Source organism: Mesoplodon densirostris, chromosome 11 (genome assembly GCF_025265405.1).
Source record: "Mesoplodon densirostris isolate mMesDen1 chromosome 11, mMesDen1 primary haplotype, whole genome shotgun sequence".
Lineage (NCBI taxonomy): Eukaryota > Metazoa > Chordata > Mammalia > Artiodactyla > Ziphiidae > Mesoplodon > Mesoplodon densirostris.
Window position 1 is genome coordinate 102,042,848 of NC_082671.1, and position 12,664 is coordinate 102,055,511.

General features: G+C 42.4%; 1 long non-coding RNA gene across 1 annotated transcript; it reads right to left on the bottom strand.

The window, feature by feature from the left end:
- Window positions 1–528: 528 nt before the first annotated feature.
- Window positions 529–12,537, bottom strand: LOC132499376 (uncharacterized). Its single transcript, XR_009533839.1, has 3 exons — window positions 12,464–12,537; window positions 11,561–11,668; window positions 529–614 (listed from the first exon to the last, which is right to left on the bottom strand). It is a non-coding gene; the product is annotated as an uncharacterized LOC132499376 (long non-coding RNA).
- Window positions 12,538–12,664: the final 127 nt, after the last annotated feature.

Genomic DNA, 12,664 nt, shown 5'->3' on the forward strand with positions numbered 1-12,664 from the left:
CAGTTTTGCAAGACGAATGGATATGGATGGTGCTGATGGCTGCCTAAAAATATGAATGTTTTTAATACCACTGAATGTCATACATAAAAATGGTTAAGACAGTAAATTTTATGTTGTGTATATTTTACCACAATAAAGAAATTTTTAAAAAATTATTTCAAGGAGTTTACATATAGCGAGAAAGAAAATGAACAAATACACAAAACATATGATGTGTCAAATCGTGGAATGTTCTAAAGAAAAACAAAACAAGGAAGGAGACGGAATGCTAGGGGTGGCCTGCAGGTGGCTGCAGTAGTCAGGGAAGACTTCACCAAGGAGATGATGCTGGAGCACAGACCTTGTGTCGGAGAGGGCCAGCTGTCCACAAGCATTTGCACTCCCCTTCCTAGAGTAGAACTGTCGCTACGAGGTGGCCTCTGAGCCAGGAGGACATTTCCCAAGCCCTCTCACATCGGGACATAGCCATGTAACTAATCGTCACGATGGAATTTGAGCAGACGCGCTTTCTCTTACCTCTAAGCTGGGGTTTTTATGAATCTGAAGTGGCTCCTCCACTGCCTCTTTCCCTTTCTGCCGACTGAGGCAGAAGACGCTGAGGCTTTAGAACGGGGCTGTCCAAGAGAAATACAATGTGAGCCATACATGTAATTTTAAGTGTTCTAGTAGCCACACTAATATATGTATTATTACTTGGTGTAAAATATATATATATATTATAGCTTTGTGTAGTGGCAGTACTGTAGCCGAGGAAGTTCATCCAAGATGTGATTATTGCTAGCAGAAATGGGTTAAATTCATTTCAATAATGCATGTTTGAGCCCAATATCTCCAAAATATGTTCCAGTATACATTCAATATAAAGTATTCATGAATACTTTATATTCTTTTTTCAAAATCTAGTTATGTGTTTTGCACTTACAGCATATTTCCAGTACTGATGGCCACTTTTCAAGTACTTAATAGTAGCCACAGGTGGCACCGCATTGGACACTGCAGGTTTAGAATATGCTGGAGCCAAGATGAAAGGAGGTGGGTCCCTGAATCTCCATGTGGAAGACAGCCACCCACTAACAGGATATAACAATTTTTAGTGTTATATGGGAGAAAAATAAACTCTTTTATGTTAATGTTCCAAAGTTTTGAGGTCCATTTGTTACAGAAACTGATTCCTTGAAGTGGTGTCTTAAAAAAAACCCAAAAAACTACAACATAGAGTATTGACTTAGCAATCAGGTAGAAGATGGCACAAAATAGACATTAGAAGCTGGAAGTCAGAGACCCATGTAATGTTAAACTATTATGTGTGCACACTTGTAGGACAAAACAAGTACCTAGTGATCCTGTAGCATTAGAATAAGTAGTTTGAAAGATCCAGAATGCCAAAAGGCGCTGCATTCGTCTACTAGGGCTGCCATAATAAAATACCACAGACTGGGGGGCTTACACAGCAGAAGTTTATTTTCTCACAGTTCTGGAGGCTGGAAGTCCAGCATCAAGGTGCCAGCAGGGTTGGTTTCTGGTTAGCCCTCTCTCCTGGGCTTTCAGATGGCTGCCTTCTTGCTGTGTCTTCACAATAGCCTTTTTTCTGTGCATATGTACTCCTGGTGTCTCTTCCTCTTCTTATAAGGACACCAGTCCTATTGGATTAGCATCCCACCATTATTACATTGTTTAACCTTAATTACCTCCGTAAAGGCCCTATCTCCAAAAACAGTCACATTGAGGGTTAGGGCTTCAACATATGAATTTGAGGGGGTAAAATTCTGTTCAAAAAAAATGCTGAATGCTCCTCTCTGCACTGAACAAAGAGTTCAAGAAAGAAATGTGCTCAAGAAAGAACTGGCTAGCTTGCAAACAGAAATGGAACAGAATAAAGAAAATCTAGGAATTAAGGTGCGTTTGAGGCCTTGCAGGCTTAGAAAGTTGACTGCTTCTAGACACCAAGCAGTAGGAGATAAGACCTGAAGTGTTTTGAGCAAAAGCACCCATTAAGTTGCTTTCGTTAAGCAGAGGTGTGCAAAGCTGAAACACAGATCATGGGAACTTAGTCTCTTCTCATCAAGCCTATTGCTTCAAGGGGCCTCCAGTAAGCCCCATTAAATTAAGGGAAGTATAGGGGCAAGAAAGGAAAGAAATAGAGCAGGTGTAAGAATCACTTCTAAGAAAGAACTTGGGATATGATTACTGCACATGGAACTAACTAGAAATCAAGGGAATAATGTTTCTGAAGAATAGTGGTCTGGGCCTTACAAAGCCTGTGACTGTAAAACATCCTCCCAAGGACCTCAATATCTACCAGCAGGAAGCAGGCTGTAAAAACTGTGTAAGCTCCAAGGAGGTCATATTCCTTAATGCTCATCTTAGGTATCACCAGAAAGGATAATGGACAAGAAAGAACATCCCAGAGGCCAGAGCCAAGGACCACAGAGAACAGTGAACAAGCAAGTTCCACCCACTGAGCAGGAGCATGGTCTAAGGAAGAATCTGCACCACGTCCAGGGCAGGGAGTCTTCACAGCACCTGCCCAGTCGGATTCCTCATTGTTATGGACCAGTTACCGCCAAAGATCTCCCAGTCTGCCCTTTCACAAATACAAGTTTCTGTTGTGGTTATCCTGTTCCTGGTCCATATTTCTTATATGAGGTTTGTTGGGGGTGGAAGGGAGAGGTGGCAGGCACTTTGTTTTTGAATTCATAGGTCTCTGGACCAAAGGAACATATTACCCAGAGTGCCTGGACTTTATCATGGATGAGGCACCTGGGTGGTACTTTGGGTTGTTTCCTTTAGGGAGGAGGTCACACAGATATTTGGTGGCCAGAAGGCAGTCTGTGACAGAAATGACTAGCTGCCCCAGGAGTCCTTACTCCTTGTTCATAGTGTTAAATTTTTGCTAGGACATGCTACAGAGCCAGTGACTATGATCACAGCTCCCCCTTGAATCCAGCGTGGCCCTGTGACTAGTTGTTCTCTCAAGAGGATGTGAGTACAAGTGACGTATGCCATGTCCACTGTCTGATTTCCCTTCCACTAACAAGAAACAGAGGCCCTGGGGGCCTGGCCAAAGAGACTGCAGAGTTACAAAGAGAAGGAGCCTGGGTCCCAGAGTTGCCACTTACAGGAAAGCCACCTGCCATCCAGGTACACCATTATCAGCTGTTTATAGGAGTGAGAGGTAAACTTCTGCTTTGTTAAATGCACTGTAAATGTAAGGTTTCTTTGCTACAGAAGCGAACAGCACCCGAATTAATGCTCCTGAAAGAAGTGAAGGAGAGAGGTAAGCAGCTCTCTGGACAAAGAGCATTCCAGGCAGAGGGAACAGTCAATACACAGCCCTCAGGCAACAGAGTAAGTGTGTCCAGGGATCAGCAAGGAGCAGACTGTGGCCAAAGCCAAGCAAACAAGGGGAAAAGCTGAAGATGATAAGATCAGAGGTGTAAAAAGAGGTCAAATCCTTAAGACCTTGTTGGCCATTGTAAGGACTTTGGCTTTTACTTTGAATTAGTTGGGGAGCCAAGGAAGTGTCTGGAGAATGAGAACATGACCTTTTAAGTTGGACCACTGTAGCTGGGGCTTAGGGATAAATTACAGAGGGACAACAAATAGAGAGATCTATTAAAACAATCCAGGAAAAACAAACAAACAAACAAAAAAAACAATCCAGGGAGGAGGTGAAGGTGGCTTGGAATTAGGAGGTGGTGGTGGAGGCCGGGAGCTGTGTTTGGATTCTGGGTATGTCTTTAAGGTAGTGCCAAAGGCTCCTTGTCGGAAATTCAGGCATAAATGCTATCTATGCTTCTGGTTGGCTCACGTCAGACAACTATATATGCATTGAGAGCAGAAACTGGCTCCGAGCAGCTCATAAAGTCCTTGGTGCCCTCTGTAGTGAAAAGGGCTCTGCCAATGCAGAACAGCATTATTGTTTCATTACAGGTATTAATAATTGATGTGTAGGGACTTCCCTGATGGCGCAGTGGTTAAGAACCCGCCTGCCAATGCAGGGGACACGGGTTCGAGCCCTGGTCCGGGAAGATCCCACATGCCACAGACCCACTAAGCCCATGAGCCACAACTACTGAGCCTGCGCTCTAGGGCCTGCGTGCCACAACTATTGAGCCTGCGAGCCACAACTACTGAAGCCCGCGTGCCTAGAGACCGTGCTCTGCAACAATAGAAGCCACCGCAGTTAGAAGCCCGCGCACCACAACAAAGAGTAGCCCCCGCTCGCCACAACTAGAGAAAGCCCGCGCACAGCAACGAAGACCCAACGCTACCAAAAATAAATAAAATAAATAAATAAATTTATTAAAAAAATAAATAATTGATGTGTAAAAAGTAAACAAAACTGAAGGTCTTATGAATGCTTCTGAGCTACCCAGCCCATAACAACTTTTCACTGAAATTTAATACTATTAAAATATATTCATCCACAGTGCCATCATTAATATTAACCATGAAACTGCCATGAGCCTGAGAGACAAGATTGCTTTGGGTTCTTTCAAACAGCCAACTGTGATTGTTCTAAAACAAACAAAAATGGCAGGCTACCACTTTAAAAAGGAAAACGATCAAGATGTCAGTTTTATAGCCATGAAAGTCAGTGAAGCTTGACTCACAGACTGCATGGAGGGTTAACCTCTCTTACGTCTAACTGCATATTTAACAAGAGAATTATTAGATAATGGTGAGAGCAAAATTAATTTCTTACTATTGTACAAATTTTAATCCATCTCTTGCTTTTCCTTTTAAAATTTTAGTCCTATCGTTACAACATGTGGTATTCCTCTCTGGCAATATTGTCTGCTTTCCTCTCTTTATAATATGTTCTCAGTTATGCCTCAGCTGAGTTTGTAATTTTTAACCAGTTTAGAAGAGTCACTGAAAAAAAAAGGAATCCATTTACATAACTGTATTGTTCTCCAACTAGCAACTTCGCCTGGTTTAGGCTGACACTGACTAAGGTGGAAACTTCTTGAAATCTGTAATTGTTTTTTAAAAATGACAAGATTACAAAAGGTTTAGGAAAAGAGCAAACACAAAGTACCCTGAGGATACTCCAGCATCATGTCACTGTCACTGCAAACATCAATAAAATATTTAACCATGAGACAAGAAATCAGTAAAATGGAAAAACCAATTCCAGAGTAAAGTTCAGCAAGCTTAAGAAAATAATAAAAGTGGCCACATGGGAACATAATTAAACAATAAGAAATCCAGTAAACTGGGTGTTGGAAACAGGAAGAAGTCTTCCTTGAGTCAAAAGGATAGGCAGAATTTAACATCATCAGCTAAAAGCATGTTGAAAACTGAAACAAAGAGGAATTAGACACATACACACTCACAAAGGATATTAGACCAGTTTACTAAAGAGGTGTAAGGCCTAAGAGGGGAGAAATAAATGCAACAAAATATTAGACATTATTTGCCGAAAGCAAAACACATAAGGAATAAGAAAATATTCTTGGGACTTCACTGGCAGTCCAGTGGTTAAGACTTCACCTTCCAATGCCTGGGGTGTGGGTTCCATCCCTGGTCAGGAAGCTAAGATCCCACATGCCTTGGGGCCAAAAAACCAAAACATAAAACAGAAGCAGGGGTTTCCCTGGTGGCGCAGCGGGTGAGAGTCCACCTGCCAATGCAGGGGACACGGGTTCGTGCCCCGGTCCGGGAAGATCCCACATGCCGCGGAGCAGCTGGGCCCGTGAGCCATGGCTGCTTAGCCTGAGCGTCCGGAGCCTGTGATCCGCAACGGGAGAGGCCACAACAGTGAGAGGCCCACATACCGCAAAAAAAAAAAAAAAAAAAAAAAACAGAAGCAGTATTGTAACCAATTCAATAAAGACTTTAAAAATGGTCCACATCAAAAATAAAAAACCAAAACCAAAAAAACTTAAAAAAAAAAAGAAAATATTCTCACGTTACTTAAACTACATAAAGCATAAGATAAAATAAAGGAAACTAGGCTGTCTTACAAATAAGGACTTACAACTTTAAAAAATAACATTAAACAAAAGAAATAATGTTTCGGCACTCCTTTGCACAAAACACAATCACTTTTAATGGGACTTTTATAACAGACAACATGTGGAGAGGAGAGAAAGAGAACTTAATTAAAGTAATTATGGCATCATTAAAATGTAGACCAAAAGACTATGTCCTAATTTGCAAGGCCTTACAGGTCCCTGTGCTAGATGGTATCATTCTTTATAGTAGGTGCAGCCAACTATAAGAACAAGTCTCTGTTGTACCATCATGGACATGGCAGTTTATTGGATAGGCATGCTGTATCTAGAGATTTTATCCACCTCAGATTTTATTCATATCTTAAATCTTTGACAAGAATAATAATCCAGGGATCCCAAACAATTCCATTAAGTTGGTCAAGCAAGCCTCCATTTTCTCACACTCCTTTCTGAATCTTTCTCCTTTTCTCAGGAGATTCTTTCTCGTCCTACCCCACTAGGAACATAGTCACCTCCATTCAAGCTTTCCTCCTGCCCCCAGTGTTACCTGATTCCACTTCCATCTGCCCCACTCAACTATGCCTGCCCTGAGCTCTCTCTCCTTGTAGGTCCTATTGTCTACAGACACGTCGATAAACTTATCTAAGTATAACGAGGACATTAATACACATCCACGAGTTGGTCCTCTTAGTTTGCAACTAGAGGAGGAGAGAGGAGCATTTGGGGAAATAATTCAACCAAGGAGACCAAGATTTGGTCCAATTACAATGTCTCAACCATGGGGAGTGGGGAGGAGTTATGAGTATAACACAGTGCCTACCACCCAGCTGTGGTCCCCAGCCTGAACGCTTAGGAAGAAGGATAATAAGCGAAAAACAACCACCAAGGGGGATTGTTCTCTGACCGCCTATTTCAGCACAGAAAGGAACTGACCTGATAAGACTTTGCTGGGGGGTGAGAGGACGGTGCAGATGGGGGCCAAGGCCATCTCCCATACTCTCTGGCAGCAGCACCAGCGAAGATCCAGATCTGGCTTCACCTGATGGCGGCGGCAGCAGCAGCTGGCGCCCTTGGCAGAGGACACAGTGGCATCACAGAGCATCCCTGACCTTCTGAGTGACAACAGCTTCATCGGCAGGAGTAGCCAGGCTACATGGAGATATCTGATGTCATGCATCCCCAGTAGGGGTAGAAAGACACCAACATATTGCAGTGGAGGCCTTGGGTATCAGGGAGGTTGAAGGGACTTGTTTCAGAGTATGTGTGACTGGGGGCGCCCAGACTTCACGGGAGAGGCAGGAGTGAGTCTCTGAACAAGGCTAGAAGGTCCAGTGTTGTATAGAAGGTATTACAGAGAAACAATGTTTTGTACTTTAAGGTTAACCCAATTTTCACCCCCAGGTGTGGTCTGAGGATAAATGTCTTAACATGCTACATGGATGATGTTGGTTAAGTGACTACTCTTTCCAGGAACAGTCTGCATTTTAAGAGGGACTTCTTGGAGACAATACCTTAACCTTTGCATATCAACACTTCCCCCAACTGTTTAGTGAACTTGTGGGCTAATGTATCTCCATTTGGGCTCAATACGCTACTTGTCCAGTTTTTCCAAGGCTGAAGGTCCCTGTATATGATGAGATGGCTCTAGGTTAGGAAAAGATAATATTTGAAGTATTTAAAGTTATGTTTCCAGTCCCTGAGCCCCTAACCCCAAACTCTTCTTTCCACTTCACAGTGAAAACATTTTCATTTGGTCCTACAAAGCATTATAATGAAAAAATGCTATTAAAATAATGCTCTTAGGAAGGTATAAAAAGTTACCTGCAGCCATTTAATTCTAAGCTTAGAAAAATAAAGATGACAAATGTCAGTCTTCAGCCTGATGTTTTTTAACATTCTCATTATTAATGTATGTATGTACATAATGTAACATGATTAGTAGAGATGTGTCCAGTTTCACCAAATATGGAAATTAAAAAGTGACTTCAGCAAACATTCTTACACATCCACACTACGTGATTAGGCGCCCGCAGCAAATAGTTTTAAGAGGATATCCTAAGTGTCCAATAAACACTTAGAATGACAGAAATAGAAGGTTCTTCAAAGGTCCTCCAAATCAGACAAACCATTTTAAAGAAAAAAACTGAGGCCTAGGTAGGCAATACCTTTTGTTCCACGGCCAAGCTTGATCTAGAACCTATGTCTCTCCACTACTCAAAGTGAATTCCTTCCCTTCTAGATAAGGCTCTGGAGATTAACGGGACGCCTGCCCCCCATTTTATCCAGAATCTCGGTTCCAGGGCAGTGGTCAATCTCCATTTTTACCCTCCAAACATTGAGGTCTCTCCAAACAACCGCGCCCAAACCTGCAGCATAAATGTAGCATCATGTAAACGGGTGTCCCACTATACACTCTCCATTATCACATTATTCCCAGAAACACCCAGCCCAGCTCAAAATCCATCCTATCTGTTGTGGTCTGAAATGTTACAGCACAATCCACTCCCTGCATCCTTGCCTATAACATGCACACATAAGTACACACACGCAAACATGCACACAAAACATGCCACCTTTTCATTAAGTGAGGACGCAAATCACACAATCATTAAGGAAACTGACCTTGCTCAATAGTGCCCAGGATGACAAGGCGTCTGTAAAGATAAAGAATGAATTCCCTCTGTTCCCTATGGGACATGTAACCACAGCTTAAGCAGCTCTCTTTGAACAGCTGGACATCTGGATGTCATTTGAGATGGGAGCCATAACTGCCCTTTGGTATTAATATCTTTTTTTTTTAATTGTTGCTAAGGCCATGAGTAGGAACCAATCATGAACTCATTCTCCTTCTGACATTGCTTATGGTCAGCCAAGAATAAATTTTCTGTCTTCTCTGAACCTGCAAGCAGTTAGAGAAGCAAATATATCACATTCCCAGATCCAGGAATAGCTGAAGACAAAGGCCATTTTAAATGGCAGCCCTCAGTTTAACAAGAACCGTTAAACGGATCCACTCAGAGACCTCAGAATTGCCAGGATGTGAAGTCAAGGTCCTTCTGTTATCCATGTGGTGAAAAATCAGTTTCTAATTCCCTTCTGTGACTGAACTCTTGCGAACAGATGTTACACCAAGATGACTGTGCTTGCAGTGTAGAAAGAAAGGAAAATATCAGAGGAAGCTGATACATTAACTGGACAAGTCAGACTAAATGACATGGATTGCATTTCACTACATTTATTCTTTCTGTAAAGTGTGATAAATCTTGAGATTCAGAACCCCAAAAGGGCAAAAGACTATTTGCAAGTTTGAGAAGGCATGCAGTACGTCTTGTATACAGAGCAATGTCAGTCATCTGTGTATATTCTGATCACAGCCCTTGCTATTCATTCTTCTGTTAACCTCCACCTGCCCATCAGATTTCTCATTTACAACCTCATCTCCTTCCAAAGACCAATGATGACATAGCCATAAACCAGGAAGACTCAGCCCTTTGAAACCTCTGCATCGATTCCAGAGAGCAATACACCTGCCCAACTCTTCCTGTCCTCACTGATGGGACCTGAGGATCCATTTCTGAAACCACCGAGTCAGAAGCATCCAAAGGAATAGATGAATAACCATACAATTAGCATGTGCAAAGGAACAAGACACTAGGAATTGAAGAAAACTTAATACCCAAGTCCAATTCCAGATGAAGTACATTAGAAATCTCTGAGTGTGCCGTTCAGGTATAGGTATTTTAAAAAAATCTCTCCAGGTGATTTTAAAGCACGGACAGGATCGAGAACCACGGGCTTAGCACAATACAGAACCCTGGGGACTGTGGCCACGTAGGTAATATTATACTGTTCCGAAGTCAGTGATCTTTCAGGCAAAGATTATCGAGGTAGAACTGTAAAATACTTCAAATAGCATGAAACGTGGTGTGGCAATTTTAAAATATGGCCCCAAATTCTTTGTTACTTCTCCCATTGAGAAGTAGGGTATATGTCCTCACCTCTTAAATATGAATGGATCTTTGACTGCTTCGTTTTAAAAAGTACAGCAGAAATTGATGCTCTCTTAGTTCTGAGGTTACATCACAAAAGTGCACAAAGTAAAATTTCCACTTTGTGGGCTAGGAGACTCTTTTTGGAGCCCTGAGCCACCATGTAAGTCCAACCAACTTGAATCACCATGATGTGAGGAAGATCAAGTCACATGGAGAAGGCACATTTTCTCGATGCCCGAGCTGAGCTCCCAGCCACCATCAGCTTCAACTGAGAAACTGACAGATTATTTACAATTCTGGGACTTGAAAACATCAATATAAATAAGTGGTACAATATAAATGGAGTACTGTCTCTGAATTTGCCCAACAAACATGCATTTTCTAGTTTTCTTCCAAATCTAAGATCACTCTTGCTTTAAGCAATCAATGAAATTACAAGTGTTTGAGGCTCCATATTGTTTTTCGTGTTCTGAATAGATAGAGGCTACATTTTAATTGAAATAGATGGAGAAAATACTCTGAAAATGCTAGGAAAAGGTCTGTAACCTAAAACTGCCTAACTTCAAAGAAACAACCAATATTATTTTGAAATATTAGAGAAATGAAGAGACTTTAATCATTGAAATGGTGATCTAGAAGGCTGAATGGGGGTCCCCAGAAAAGGCATATCCATGTCCTAATCCTTGGAACCGGTAAATGCTACCTTATTTGGAAAGGTCTTTGCAGACGTAATTAAGGCTCTTGAGATGAGATCATTCTAGGTTGTATAGATGGGACCTAGATCCAATGACAGGTATCCTTTTAAGTGGCACACAGGAGAGATTTAAGACCCACCAAGAGGAGGCAATGTGACCACCAAGGCAGAGATCTGAGTGAGACAGCCATACATTCGTCAGGACTGCTTACAGCCACCAGAAGCTGGAAGAGATGAGGAGAAGATTCTCTTCCAGCGCACCAGACGGAGTGTGGCCCTGCCAACATCTTGATTTCAGACTTCTGGCCTCCAGAATTGTGAGAGAATGAATTTCTGGCTTACCAACCAGTCTGGGGTAACTAGTTACAATAGCCACAGGAAATTAATACAGTTGGAAAAAAAAATCTTCATCTAATTTTCTGCTTCTACACAAGTGCAAAATTTAATAAATTGCAATTTTATTCTCTATAGTTGTCTCCTTATGCTTCGACTTACAAGACAGATTTCAGTTTAAAATATCGTTTCTATTATAAAAGTGTCAGATTTTTATAACTATTGTTATTTTTCTTTAAGTTTAATAGTTCCCATGTGTTTTTTTTTTTTTGGCTTTTTAATGTATGATCTAGCAGTGATTTTTAGGCTGTATTTATCAGCAAACTAAATAGAGTACAAAGTGAAGCACTTGACTGAGCATTCCGAATTCTGCAGAAAGTTTGTTTAAGTACGTTTATATATTTAATATATAAATTCGGGAGGTGAGGGGTGGAAAGTGAAGCACTTGGTACAGAAAGGATAATAAGGAGAATGATATCCTTGCTAGAAAGGATACAGTTTGTAGGGAAATGTCTGCAGACATGCTTTAAAGAAGGCTGGCAAATTCTAATAGTGGAACATCCTACAAAGTAACTTACCAGTACTCCTCAACATTGTCGAGGTCATCAAAAATGAGGAGAGTATGAGAAATTGTCACAGCCAAGAGGAGCCTATGGAGACATGAAGACTAAATGTAATGTTGTATCCTGGAACAGAAAAAAGAACGTTGGATAAAAATTACGGAAACCTGAATAATGACTTTAGTTAAGAATAATATAGAAATATCGGTTCATTTAACAAACGCACTACACAGTAAAGATGTTCATGAATAGGTGAAACTGGGTGCCAGCTATGCGGGAACTCCCTGTGCTATCGTATCAATTTTTCTGTAAATTTAAAGCTGTTCTTAACGTCTATTAAAACACACACACACACACACACACACACACACACACGGCTGTCTCTATCAACATTCCTATTTTAAGTAAGAAACTAAGGTTGAGGGAAGTGAAACATTTCATACAAATCAGCAGTGTTGAGGAAATTTTCTCGACTTTCCCAGAATGCTAGTCCATACTGCAGAGAGCTATTTAATAAGGCAAATTATTGGCGATGTTCTGAAAAGGTAACAACACCAATAAACTTTTCTGGACTTGCAAAGAAAAAACAGCCGGTTCTGCCGGCAGTCGAGTTTCCAGAGCTAACTGGCGTGCCATCTGCTCGCAGCAGAGTGGTAACCGTGGTTCACGTGTCACACCAGCGTTCGTGTTAAGAAGTTTGCCTCAACAAGCCTGGACAACTTCGCTTCCGCGCAGGTTGCTGGGGGGAGGGGTGGCGGGCAGCATCCAGAGCGTGTATATCGTTTTTCCAAACTCCATCTGCTCTCCCCTCCCCAGGCTGTGACCGCGGTCTCCCCGCGCCGCAAGCCTCTGGACGGGCGGGTCTTTGACGCATAACAAAAGAGTCCTCCTCCTCCTCCCGCCGTCCCGCGCCGCCCCCACCTTGGCTTCCCGCGGCCGCCCGGGCCCGCGTCCCCGTCAAGAATTGGCTCCCGGGCCCGAGGTTTCCAGGTACCCGGAAGGGGGAGGGGGCGAGGCGGCAACAATTGGGCGGGTGAGGTCGAAACGCGCGCCCAGGAGCGCCAAGACTCCGAGGGGCGGCGAGCCCGGGCCGTGCCGCCGCGCGATTGGCCGGGGCAGCCT